The 14070-nt window shown below is 48.4% G+C and overlaps 1 long non-coding RNA gene across 2 annotated transcripts; it reads left to right on the top strand.

Annotated features, from left to right (window-relative positions):
- Positions 1-580: 580 nt before the first annotated feature.
- Positions 581-13499, top strand: LOC137161638 (uncharacterized). 2 transcript variants are annotated; one of them, XR_010922146.1, is made up of 4 exons: positions 581-756; positions 1491-1608; positions 3353-3509; positions 13068-13499. It is a non-coding gene; the product is annotated as an uncharacterized lncRNA (long non-coding RNA). The 2 variants fall into 2 exon arrangements; XR_010922145.1 differs by having other exon boundaries at positions 1491-1701.
- The last annotated feature ends 571 nt before the right edge of the window (positions 13500-14070 follow it).

The raw sequence follows: 14070 nt of genomic DNA, 5'->3' as shown, positions 1-14070 counted from the left end.
AACGGCGCTTTCTGATCTCCAGGTGAGAAGCAGGACGTTCGATGAGATTTTAAGTCATGCTGTCCATTTGAAACAAAACGGAAAATTCTGAGACTTGGTTTGGTTTCCAGTCCGTCATTCTGAGCACGTCCCAGCATTATCCTCCCTGTCCATGGCATGTTAGTGGATGACCGTGGGGAACTGTGCTGATCAGGGGATGACAAGGCTAGTATGAGGTTGGCTCATTCATCCTTTGGTTGCGGGAGATTCCATCCAAGAGTCACTCTCCCTTCTCCGTCTTGCTCCCGGTGAATAAATAGTGTCTCTAAAGAATAAGGCCACTCCAGCTAACAAGAATAACAGGAGTCGTAGCAGGTGGCAGCACCTGTGCCTTATCTAATTCCAGCCCCATCTGCAATACATCCCAGCTGGAGAGAATGCAACCGAAATAGACTCTGAAAATGACTCAGAGTCAGGGGGGAAACAGTATGTGGTGACCCTGGCTTCAGAAACAGAACCTGCTGCAGGAGAGGATTAGTGTCTGGGGGGGAAACTTTTTGGCCCTTTCTGTCCAACAGCTGTGGGTGATTCCCCTTCAGAGCTCATCCCGCCCCTCAGCCTGCCCTGCCCCTCGCCGAAACCTGGCTGCAGAGTCTAGGGAGCTGGAAAAGGATCGGGCTGAACCCGTGTGCTGGAATTGCAGAGCAGCTGCTGTGGTGTTAACGTTTGAAATACTCGCTTGTTTCTGGACTAACCTTCCCTGGCTTCTTTAGAGAGGTGTGTAAACCGGAATCCTTGTCAAAGCCTCTTTTTTTCTCTCCTTTTTCTCTCCTTCCCATTTTCAGGTGCTTGTCTGAATTGTATCCCCCAATTGTATTTTTTTTTTTATGTTTATCTGTCACTAAAACACGGTGGCCCATGGGTTTCCAGGGGTCAGTGCTCATAGAAATAGATTGCACTGCATGATGCCACTGAGAGAGTGCATACTACATGGGTGTTGATAACCTAGGATGTGTCCCTGCGGCGGTATTACAGACACGGGACGTGGGGGCCAGATTGCAGTATTATTCTGCCAAAGTGGTCTCACGAGGGAAAAGGCCAAGGGAATGAGAGGTTGATAGGTCATTGCCTATGAAAAAAACTACAGACTGTTTATCTTAGGGATGAATAATGACAGGAGCAGAATCACTTCCAAACTCTCTTCCTTCTTGTTTCTCCGAGTGGCTCGAGTCCATGGTTGGAGTTCTTTCAACTCATGGCTTCTAGCTTACAAACAGCACTTAAATCAACACAGACAATTGTGACAGCTGACACAAACCACAGCGAGCAGCTCAGCACAATGGCAATGACTTATTCAACCACCACCTCCGATTTGGGGCAGACAGAAGCCATGTGAAAGGAGTGAGTGACGATTGTTTTCATTCACCGTGGCTTTTGTCTGCTTGACAAAATGTTCTTTTGGTGTGTTATGGTCTTGGCTTAATTTCTGATTTTTTGCTTCCTCTATTCAGGACTGTCTCCCAGTGACCACTCCTACCACCACAGGGCTAGAACTTACAAAAAGACAAAGCAAACCACCGTGCTTTGAAGAAGGGATTCCACATCCTTACCAGAAAACGTGTTTTGCAGGTTTATAAGCCAAGGGGTAGCTGGTGTTTCCAAAGCCCCTTCTGCCCTCCTTAAAAGCTGGAAAGTGAGAACTCAGCGAAGGTCATGGCTTAGGTAACATCTTTAGAGATGGGCACCCTGGTTCAGGTGGCACCAACCCAAACTGGACCTTTGCTGATTTTCTGGACATCTAAACTGGCCATTTCACAAACCTAAACCAAACCTTCTCTGGAAGAGACACTTGTTAAGGTTTGGAGAAATTGGATTAACTCTCTGTTGTGTTCATGGACCTCTGTCCTCCTCCAAAGTTTGAACATCAGTTTATGGGGTATTCCTTGACCACTGTGTGCTTCATGTCTCTGAGATTTACTCCGTGCTTGGCTGGCCACAACCCACCCTGTTCTTTCAGCTTTGCCGCCAGTGGGTTAGATAATAGGGACAGATGGGACAAGCGTGGTTAGACCACCCAGCCACTTGACACTGTTTGACTGGGTGTGTGGGTTTTACGAGGAAAGTAATTGGATATTCCTCCTCTGAGTTAACACTGCAAACCGGGAGCCAAGGGTTGCAGTGGAGGGGGTGGGATTTTTAATGTTTTTCTGATTGCACTGAGCATAGTTCCTCCTGGATAAGGGATGCCCAGCAAAGCTGCAGCAGGTTTCATAACATCTTTCCCATCGCGCTGAAACTCTTACCTGAAGAGTTCTTCAGCGACTCAGGGAATCTTCTAGACTTCATGCTTTGCCCTGGGGCGAGATTATTGCCTATTGTTCTTCCCTTAAATAGATTTAATGCATCTCTGATATGAACAATTCTCCTGGAATTCAGTTGGCGTCACTTAGGGTCACGCCGCGTGGAATCTTCCTTTGTGTCTCTCTTCCTTGTTTCGCTGACTCAAGCTCATGGTGAAAGGCTAATCTCCCTCTTTCTTCTCCTAATTCGCTTTCTGAAGTGAATCGAGGGTTGGGGAAAGGGGCCGGATTGACATCCCTGGAGCCTTAAATCCCCTCGTTCACCAAAGAACAGGTGCCCCGGCTGCCGCGCTGTAAGAGTTCAGTGGGGCTCAGCGAAGGGTTACTCCTTGTCTTCAGTTAGACCAGCCGGAAGACAATGTTAGGAGGGTAGATATCAATGCTCAGGCCTGAGGATAGAAGCCAGCCTCTAACTCCCCCGCTCCTGCACTCCCACAGCCAAGTGTCATAGCGGGCACTTTTATGGAGCCACTTCCCCTACAGGGGAGAGGGGTTCCTAGGTGATGCACTCTCCCAAGCGTGAGTGACTGTGTAAGACCGAGATCACGTGACGGCCAAGCTGTAAAACGAGCAGCGCTTTGCTCAGCGGGAGAAGAGCGTGGGAGGAGGAGGAGATGCCTGCACACGCTAGGGGGAGAGAAACATCCGGGGAAGGTGCTGTGAGCAAAGGTCTGCCAGGCGGGAGGATGTAGAAGGATGCTGAGGAGAAGTGAGGCAAGAAGGAAAAGGCCCTGGGGCAATATAATGGGGGGGAGCACTGCAAGCCCAGGTTTGGGGGTGAGTGTTTATTTAGGAGCTGACCCTGGAAGTGTCCAGCAAGCAAGGGGGAAAGACCCCCTTTCCAACCCTGCATCCTCTGGACAAGAAGCCATTGAGCCTGGCTGGGTGCAAAAGGACTATTGACTGAAGCCCCGGGGGTACATTATTACTCCTGAAGCCTGGGGAGGGCAAAAGCTTACGGAGCTACGGCTCTGTGCTGACAGGATAAACAGAAAGCCAAACTTTGTCAACAGGGGCCAGGACTGTATTGTGTTGGGACCATTTCCCCTCGTTGGTCCCTGGAGGACTGGCTGGCGGGCTGAGCCTCAACAAGCCCAGGGGCAGATCGCAAGCCACCGGTGAGGAGAGAGGCAAAGCGAGCTGCAGAGACGTGACTATACACCAAGAGAGGTAAGAACCCACTAAGGGGCTGTGTTGGAATAACTTTCTTTATGTAGGTTGTAAAGCTTCCTCCGCAACATCTGGGGCTGGCCTGGTTGCCTCCTGGAGTAGGTGGACCACTGGACGTTCTAAGGTTCTCCACCCTCCTCCTTAGCCGGCCTGTGTGCCTCAGTCAGGCCTCAGAGTGGCCATCTCTAGGGGCAACAAGATAATTCAGTCTGTCTAGCAATTAGGTGTCAGGGCTGAGCCTGTGAAAAGGGGGCTACCAGAGCCCTCTGGTACACCTCTGGTACACACCTCTCTGTTGGGAACTGCATGAAGTCTGGTAACCCACTCCAGATATCATGGAGCACCAGGGAGTGATTTTTCGTTCACTACGGATGATGACAGGCTGGAACCAGGGTCCTAGAGGAGAGAGGCCCTGCGTTCCATTGCCAATCCCTGGAAGGGGCTGAGTCCTGCCCAAAGGATAACGGCCACTTTTGAGAGGAATAAATGAAAAGTAGAGAAATATGGGTGGCAAAATTAACGAGGAGGAGGGTATCCTAATCTGAGCAGCAGAGCTCCCCAATTCCCTTGATCTTCCGTCGGGAAAGGGACCAGGAACAACTTTCCGCTGAAGGGGCTTTGGAGAAAGCGAGGTACCTGGCTCTGTAAGTTCAGCCGGGGATGTGAAAGTCACGCCGAGCGCCTCACCTTTCTGTCCCCAGCACCACCTTGGCTAGAGATGCTATTTTGGTGTTTGTAAAACGCTAAGCGAAATATGGCTCGCGTCCACTGCTGTATTGGCTGTGCTGTGCTGACGGCCACATTCAGATTTTTGTCAGGGAAAATGCACTTAGCAAGGTAAGCCGCTGGTTCTTAGTCACTCTTCTCACCACGAACCAAACTCTTGTGACAAAGTTTCTGAGCCTACACAGTAGATGATTGAAGTCTGTTCCAGACGCATAGTGGTTGCCTAGACTTCCTGGTCATTAGGGAAGGAAGAAAGCAGGGCCTCTTGGGCCGAAAACAGTAGGCACCCAGCATGACGTTTGGCTCCGAAAGGTGACTGTAAAATGCCACTGTGGGGCTCTGTGTAAATAGATCCATCTTCAATGTGCTTAGCTAAGATGGAGAGGATTTTTTTTTCTTGCGGGTTGGCCCTGCAGTCTCCGCCTGAGATCTGAAAGCCAAGCTGGCTTCTTTCTTCCTTATGTATCATCACCAGTACTAAGGTCCGGAGACACTACCAGGTTCTCAGTGATCTCCGTGCAATCACATGCCCTCAAATGACGCTTTACTGGTATAGAGCCGGTGTTGTCCTGTTGCTGTCAAAGGGGTTTGCACAGATGTAACTGGCTGGAACTTAATCCACAGATCGGATGAAGGAATAGAATCTAGCCCGCACTCCCATAGCTCTGTTGGCTGCAGAAGGCTAACGGGAGGGAAGAGTCGTAAAAGCTTGTTTGAGTCAGTGACTTTGACTCTGAATGTATCTTCTGCTGATAGGAGGTGCCACTGTTCAATTGTCAACTATTAAAATAGAACTGCCCTTTCATTTGAAATATACTCCCCATGTACTGTTCTACCACTCAGGCATATATCCTCTGAAGACACTATGGCATGACAAATGCATTAGAAAGCAATGGTCCCTATGCACGCTAGCCAGTGCAATAAGCAATCTGTCCCCATTGCTTTTCTGGGCAGAATACACTTGGAAGAAGTGTAACAGAAGCGCTGATGGCATGAAACGCAGGTCAGGAAAGGCTTTCAGGGATTCTCCTGCAGCCGCGGTGGCACTGTAACAATTCCAAATAAAGGACGCAATCTTCTGCTGGGATGTATTTTCTTCCTGTTGTTGGCAGGGCTGGTGTTTTTTTTATGTGAATGCTTTATCCTTGGCTGTATTTGCCTAACTGTTGATACTGGAAGAGGGTCAATATTTCTCTGTGAGAGGTGATGTAAGTGGCTGGCTAACTGTTGACTCAAAGAGGAATTACTAATTTCTTAATAGCTTGTCGACAAATCTATTTACACTGCAGCAACCAATGGATTTCTCGAGCTCTTCAAATATAAACTGTGATCCTGTTTGTTTTCAAGGGGCACTGTGAGGTTAAAAATGATTAGCTGCTTTCAGCCTGGGGTTATGCCAGTGCATATACCAGTGCACGGGGCTTTCCGATGGCTAAGGGCCCACTGCTGGTCAGTATAGCTAAACAGTGCCCCAGGAAGGGGCACCGCCATGGGATATGCATAGGCTTCTCTGGTTCCTTTGGCAGTGAGCCCTGGACACGATTCCCAGCTCTGTGCTATGTCTCTGTGATCTTTTTGATAGTGTACTGGGATATTTGTTTGCATTTAAAGCAGGCGATCCAATGCTCCTTCTTGAGGAAAAGGATTGTTCTCCCTCTTATTCGTTTATTAAAATGATTTTAATATTTATCCCATTAATTTATAATAACTTTCCCTATCTGCATAGGGAGTGGATGTTCTGAGCGGATAGTAGAATGGCATACACCGCCACTTATCTCACGGTGGCTGGTTCAAATCCAGCTCCACTAGGTAGCACCGGACAGCTCTTTGTGTGTGGTAGCTGCAAAATGGGCAGGTGGCCATTTCAGTCTCGTTCCACGCATACAGGTATTGATAGTCTGTGCGCACCATCAAAATGAGACTATCCCTCTCCACTAGCACTTCTGTTCTTTATTTTTCTGTCATCACTGAGATACCAGGAAAGGTCTTGGTGGAAATGCATCCACTCCGTTCCTCCTTGCTTGGAATCTCTCTTGAGGCCAGTATTTCTGCTTGGGAGTCAAGGTATAATTGCACAAAGGCCAGCTGTGTTAGATGGCGTTTGCTCTGCTTTTTGTCCGCACTGCAATCGCCTTGTAGAATGCTGTGCATGCTTTTAAGCATTTACACGGCTTCCAAGCAGCAGCTCCCCAGCTCGGCTCATCCCCTTCTCCTGGCTGACACACTCTGCAGCCCACTTCCTAATGGGAGTGGCTGTTAGCACGGAAATAATGTACAGAGAATTTTGTCCTTGGTGTGTGCTTGTTGTTTCTGTTACACCAGAAGTGTGTGTTGATTAAAGTCCCCTAGGGTAAGCTAGTCTGTAACTCTGCAAAACTTTAGAGTAAAATAAAAAATCTGCTCCAGTCTAGCTACACCAAATAAATAAAAATGTTTGCAACGGGCTGACATGCCCTCAGAGTGTAAAGAGAAAAGGTTCCTAACCCATCCGGGCTTTTCGTCTAGGGGGAGCATTCATTTCAATAATTACTTTTTGCACACATGCTTGTTGTTCAGCGAGCAGCCAATCTAGATTAAGCCTTCTAAATTTTGATGAGCGTTTTGGTCAATTTCAATGACTAATTGCAAAAATCAAAAGATTTGCAAAATATCTTCCCCCCCCCAGCTTCGACACACATCCAGTGTGTCTATGGAAAGCCTTTTATTCATCCCTGCAACGGGGCGTTTTCCAAGCAAACGAAGGAGCATGGCATGCAGATACCAGTTTGAATGCACAGAAGTGTTGGTGAAAAGAGTGCATCTGACAGTTCAGGGGCTTGAAGTCCTATTTTAGCTCCAGACAGGTACAGCAAAGGCAGAAAGAAGCAGGTGGATTCTCCATCACAACAAGTTTTAAAATCAAGATTGGATGGTTTGTCTCAAGGATCTGCTCTAGGAATTATTGCAAGTCTTCTCCGGTCTGCGTTCCGCAGGAGGTCAGACTTGATGAGCACAATGGTCCCTTCTGGCCTTGGAATTGCTGGATCTTTGTGGATATGTCTACATTGCAAAAAAAAAAAAAAACCACCTGCAGCAGCAAGACTAAGAACCTGGGGTTAGCGCTACAGCGCTAAAAATAACTGTGTTGACATTCCCAGTCAGGCTGGAGCCTGGGCTCTGGAGGAGTGTCCACACTGCTATTTTTAGTGCCGTCATATGAACCCCAATCTCTTGAGACTCACCCCCGCAGGGTTGGTTGTTGGGTTTTGTTTTTTTTTGCCATGTAGACGTACCCTGCGACCCCAACTGAGATTAGAAGCCCGTTCTTCAAGAGGCTGCAAAACATACGGACGTTCCTCCTACCCAGACAAGATGGATAGAGCATGGGAGAAAAGACACAGTGTCCCCATTTTGCAGATGGGGGGATGTGGCACAGAAGGATTCAGTGACTCTCCTGGGTCACACAGGATGTCTGTGGAAGAGCTGGGAAACAAATCCTGATCGCCTGAATTCCAGTCCAGCGCTTTATCCACAGACCCATTCTTGCTCTCCAAACTCCAAGAAGAAGCTTCACTGCTAAGGTTCATTAGTCCTGGCCTGGTACAACGGCCCCTGCCCCACTGGAGTCCGGAGCCCCAGCATTTCCCATTGACTCAGACATGGGGTTGACTGCAGGATCAGGACCTTAGTAATTTGGACCCTTACTGACTTCTGGTCCACCTTTCCCTATAGCTCATCCTCAGCTCAGTGAGCGCCAGCATCAACTCCCAGCTGGCTGGAGTAGGTCTCTGATCTTACCTCCTTTAAGACAATCAGAAATGCTGTACTTGTTTGATTAGAAATAATCCAATTCACTTTTATCTCAGTTCCATTAAAAATAACCCACAGCTGCAACTTTTAAGGGCGGTTTTTAACCGAACTCCCTCCATCCCAGGGTGTGTGGGATTCCCCCTGAAGTTTCAAGAGCGGGTCAGTGGTCAGTGGGAAATTCCTGCAAGTCCCCCAGTGTACAGTTGCTGGCTGGAGTCTTGAAACTTGTATTATGTGCTACCAGTGTATCAGATGTGACTTCGCATCTGTGTTTGTGCAGCAGAACGTTTTCACTGTCCTATATATCAATGTCTGGCACAAGCGCTATAATATTATACATGATAGTTATGGCATTACACAAATCTTTGAACCATTAGTATCTTCACGGCTGTCCTGTGCTGTGCACAATGGCCACTCAGAGCTTCACATCATGAGCCCCCAAAGCAGAGCAAAGCTCCCACTTGAGCAAAAGCAGACCTTCCTCTAACTTCTAGCAGTGCAGGGGCTAAGACACACAGCAGAGCAGTTCATATTCCATTCTGTATATTGTGTGAATACCTTTGAAATAAGTGTATAGCTGAAATCGTTTTATATTGTAAAGCAAGTTTGGGTGTTTAAATATTTATTTGTTCCTTTCTCTTTTTTTGTTAATAGGAGCTTCCCTTTAAGAACTGGGAGGGGCACTTGACTGCATTTTTCAAGAGCAGTTTGAAATTGATTCTTGCTTTTGTTTCCAGAGTATGGGGGAGGTTCTTTGTGTGAATTTTGGAGCTTACTGTTAGTAAACGTCTCATTCAAGAAAGCAAACCTTGTTCCAGAAGCTGTATCAGTTACCATGTGCTATGGAAGAGAGCTGTAGTTAAGGTTGTCTGAGCTTTTCCATTCCAAGTCCCTATTTCCAGACATTGATAGGTTTCTGAAACGTTCAGCCACTTGTCTGAAATTTTCCATGTCTGATCTCTGCGCTAGCATGAACTTTCTTGGGAAGTTTGGGCCTCAGAGGATTAGTCATTTTTGACTAAGGGAATAGAGGCGGATAAATGCAAAAACTCTTGTTACAGGTCTTTTTAAACAATCTTAGCGCAGAAGTAGCTGTGGGTATAAACCTAAATTTTGCATAGGAAATGGTCTTCGCTTCAGGCTAGCGGCTTTCAGTGTTGCAGTGAAAATTGGTTTTGATCCAGCAGAGAGTCGTAAGCCTTTGAGAAATCCCCCTATGTACAGTGTGAGTAGCTGGAATTCTTCTCTTAGCACTTGTCGCTAATTGAAGGTGGATTCTGGGCATCTTTTCATTGACTTCAAAGGGTTTGGGGTCAAGCTCTACGTACCCATGAAATGAGGCCAGACTTCTAGCCTAGTTCCTCGTGCGCCTTGTCTCATTCTTAATGCCCTTTGTGCATTGTTTGGTCAATGAAGGAGCTCCTACCTCTCTAATGGACCAAATCAAAATCCCAGGGTGGAATCCTGGCCCCATTGAATTCAATGGGTGTTTTGCCATCAGCTTCAATGGGTCCAGGATTTCACCCCAGATCTCAGCAGCTCTGGGCACTGGGGTGCTCAGCGTGTGCTCCATGGTTTTGGGGACTTGAGGCTCGTTCCTAAGTCAGTGGGGAGAGTTCCAATATTCGTCTTTCTTTCTGCCCCCATTCATCGGAGCCCTGATTACTGTAACCATTTTTGGCACTTTTCTGTGAGTGTAAGCATTCAGGCCAGTTAAATCCCCAGGGAGCTATTTACAGGGTAAATAAAATCCCCGAGTCCACGGGTTATCTCTTCAGAGGCATCAGATCTATTCCTTTAAAGCCAGTTCGTGCCCTCAGGTAGGTAAGTGTCCGGCTTTCACTGAGGCACGTGGGGCTGTGTATGCTTATCTGCTCAAATGTTTCTAGTAGTTAACTCCTGCAGCACTGTATGCTATACAACCAATGCCCCTGTGGGCATATAAATCAGAATATCTTGCACAGGTAGATATATAGACCATTGACCTGTCCCCTCTTCCCACAGCCAGAGGCTGGGTCAGGCCCTCTTCTTGGGGCCTCAGCTTTATTTCTTCCACATCAAATGAGTACAGCACATCTGTCCGCCGTTCCCCTAACCCCAGGTCTTCTGCAAGGATCTCTCTATTCCCTACAAGTTTCCACTCTAGAGGCCACTTGCTTCAGGTCATGCTCTGCAGATCCAGGCCCTCCCACGGGAACTAGCTTGCTCCTGGCAGCTGCCTCCTGGCTTTTACGATCATCTGATCCCTCGCCGATCAGTCTCAGTGGGGAGGTAGCTGATCTGTCACAGGTGAGGCTGGGCCCAGCTCCTCTCAAAGGGAGGTGTGGAGCCTCTCCTCACACTTCTCCCCCGTGTAAATGCAGGGAGGATAGGATCCAAACAAAAGGGGCCCATTCCCAGCCCCTCTTAATGCCCCCCACTGGGGACACATTAGGAAAATTCACAGTTTAAACAAGCATATGACATGTTCATGAAAACTTGTGCAAAAATGAGAAATCTCTGTCCTCCCCACTGGATGGCATTTAGGATTCAGGTGCTCAGATACTTTGGTGAGGAGGACCAGATAACAACAGGAGTGATGTTCCCGTCTCTGTTTTTTTGTTGTGGGGTGGGGGAGAAGGAATGTGAAGTGAGAACAATTATTTTCCAATATTTTTCCCCTGAGAAAAAGTGACTTTGTTCCTAGCACCGCATTTTTTTCCTATGTGCCTAGAAGACTTAAGGTCACGGCACCCAGCAAACGTCACCTTCCAGTAACACCCCCAGAAAACAGCCCCAGAGCACCCACTGATTGAGTCTGGATAACCCTTGCCAGGTAAGAGAGGGGACATCCTGGAAGAGTTGTCGCAGACTTTCCACCTGATCCAAGGGCGTTCCTTCCTGGGACGGGTCCTCTGTCCATTTCCATCGGTGATTGTCAGCATTCGGGAGATGTCTGTGCCTCTTCTTGGGCTGACTGACGCCCAAACCAGAAGGCTGTAGAGAGCCATCCGAAGTAGTCTAGCAATGTCCCGTTCATTAACCTCTGCTGAGCACATGGCCATGTCAAATGACTGGAGCACGTCACATTTTTGCATAATCTCTTTAATACGGGGGCACTTGGCAGATCTCGGATTGCAGGAGTGCAGGGTAATTTTAACTTGCTGGAGCACTTCAGGTTTCCACGGATCTGACTGTGGCACTGAAGTCAAGTCTGACGCCTGCAAAGCCGGAGGCGGGATGCGAATTGAGTTTGGGAGTGTCTCATTTGGCTTCCCACTGGGGATGGCTTCACAGCACAAAATCCGCCACTGCACTCGGCACAGGTTGTGACCGCCCATGGGCCAGCCCAGCGGAGACGTCAAGGATTGAACCGGCCGTGGAGACAGAATTCCTCTGCCATCCATGTGGGTGCGGGCCAGTGTTTGAAGCTCGTGAGTGAGGCAGCGATATGGGCTGTAGCGGTTTGTTGGACAGTTACATCATCACTTTCCAGGGCTATCACTCGGTTAGCTCCTAGCAGCTCTGCGTGGTGGACACATGGATTTTAGATGTGTGGCTGTGGAAAGCGGGCGGGCGGGACAGGCAACGCACCAGCAGCCACTCACAAGAGCCCCTTGTGCATCAGAGAGCTGTTCATCTTGGCTGTGCCCTGGAAGACACTGGATCGGGGGGTGGGCCACCCAGCCCCCCTCTAGCAAATCCAGATGCACAAAGCAGCCAACCACCTCCTGAAACTACCTAGAGGGGATGCGGAATATTGATGGCCACCCTTCCACTCTCACAAACTGCCTGGAAATACATGGGGAGGGAGATGCGAGGGGCGTTTGGGAAGGAGTGGGGGCTTCTTGGGAGATGGATGGTCCTTGCTGTCATCTCCAAGGACCGGAAGTAAAGCACCAGCTGGGTATGTTTTTTCCAGACCCTGTCCCTGCAGCCTTGGGGCCAGTGGGAGTTCGTCAGGGTCTACACTTCCCTCTCGTGGAGGTAGCGATGGGGCCCTTCTTTCTCGCCTTCTAAAAGCCGCGAGGAGGGCGTGTGCCCAGGAGGGTCAGGCATTTTCCTGGCAGCCGGCAGGATTCAGGAAGCACCTGAGCAGCATAAACATTGGCTAGCGTGGCTGAAAATGGCAGATATTCAGGAAATGACTCATTGCCCCGGCCCATCCCTAGAAAATAATGCTGTTTGGTGTGCACAGCATGCACTGTTTGCACAGAGATTAGCCTGCTGTGTGTGTGAATTCTGGTCGTAGGAAGATGCACTCTCATTAGGAAGCCCGAAGTCCAGGAGGCTTCCCAAGCAATATGCTGCACTCATGACCCGTGGGCATCCCCACAATGCAGAGAAGTGCAAGAACCTGGGCCATACGAAAGCTGCCTGCCTCGATATCCCTATCAATGTGTGCAAGGTTGACACAGGAGAAGGAGCCAGTTACCTATAGCTAGCTGCAGCAGACTGTCTAAGATGATCTCATTTCATTAGATCTGAACTGGAGCATTATTTAATGAGAACTGAGACTAATTCTCAGAGTCATGGTGCGAAAGGCACTTTGTTGCTTTTAAAAAGATAATTAAGCGAGCTGTATACAAAAACCCTGTGCACCTCAGTCGTTGGAGAGGAGTTTGTCTTTCTTTGTCTTGTTTTTAAAAGTGCTTTGGACTTAGGAGTTAATTGTCTTGTTTCTGTTGGTGTCTGGTATAATTATCTTGCTTTGAAAGTGCAGTATCTATCCAAGAACTAAAGGTTTGTCTATATGGGGGGAATCAACCAGAATAGCTATTCTGTAGTAAACTGTTCCCAAATAGCTCCTATGTGACACCCTAGTCCAGAACAAAAGTCACTTTTTTCCAGAACAATTAGTCTGGAAGTGCACAAATTATTCTGGAATAAATCACTTTTATTTTAGAATAGTGTGTCCACATGGGAGTTATTCTGCAATAGCTAATTCAGTCAGTTTCTCTGTGCATGCCGACCTTTCGCCTCCATGTGGCTTAGCCTCGTTTTGCTCTATAAGAACAGTAGCGCGTCCACCATCCTATTCAGTCGTTTTCCTCTGTATTCCAGAGTGCTACACGTCATAGTGGTCCTGTGTGTGTACCACTGCCCTCCACTGGACAGAATGAGAACTGCCCAACTGCGTGTCTCATGCTTTGCACTGCAGAACGCTAATGAGGACTCTCCATCACATCCGTTGGTACAGGCCTGTGGATTTGGAGCAAGAGGATCTGAGCGCTGTCCCCTGTTCAGTCCCAGAGGCCCAAGTGGCCATGGTGCATCGTTTAATGGCAAGTGTTGCACCACCTGATAACTATGAAAATGTTACAATAGGCACAATTTTCAAAAGTGACTAATACTCTGCAGTAGCATGGCAGAGTTTGTGTGGAAGTTTGGTTCCCGTGTGATGCACGCTTGCTTGGGGCTATTAAAAATGTGACCTTTGGGGAACGGGTTTAAAGTGGTTCTGTTTTTACAATAAACCTCTTCTATATTGCTAAATGGAAATAATTTTGGGTTGAGTTCTTCTGCCTCTCAGCTTGTTCAGTTCACACATAACTGAGCTGGGAATACCTTCTGTGCAATTTAGGGGTGCAAGAAGTGAGAGAGGGGATTGAGGCAGTGAGACCGTTTCCCAGTTGGTCACACCCGTGAGCTCACAATTTCATGGTTTGCGTGTCTGGGGTTGGAAGGGAAAAGAACTGGGGAACTGTCAAGCAGGTATTTGAAACAAGGTGGCTTTAGCAGTATCCTGGATCAGCTTCAAGAGGTGAAGTGTCGAGTCTTTGAGATGCAGATTGGAATTGGCTGCACCCATCATTCCCGTGGAAATCTCTGGGCCTATGGCACCCTGTCGTCACAGGGGTGTGTCTGTGTGCGCAGGAGTGTGCCGTTTGCACTCTTCCCGGCCAGCGAAGGCAACTGTACTGAAGGAGGGATTGCACACGGAGGAGGGCAGGTTTAAACTCACCTGTAGTCCCGGGCAGACCCAGTACGGGAGGCTTCCCGGGAGAGTCTGAGGCATTCAGAACCCTATTCTGGCCTTCAGTGGGCCTCCACATCTGGCTTCTCT

The sequence above is a fragment of the Emydura macquarii genome, unplaced genomic scaffold, assembly GCF_026122565.2.
Source record: "Emydura macquarii macquarii isolate MOO-44397 ecotype Brisbane River unplaced genomic scaffold, CSIRO-AGI_Emac_v2 contig_2365, whole genome shotgun sequence".
In the NCBI taxonomy this organism is placed as follows: domain Eukaryota; kingdom Metazoa; phylum Chordata; order Testudines; family Chelidae; genus Emydura; species Emydura macquarii.
This window is presented reverse-complemented; position numbering and strand designations above follow the sequence as displayed.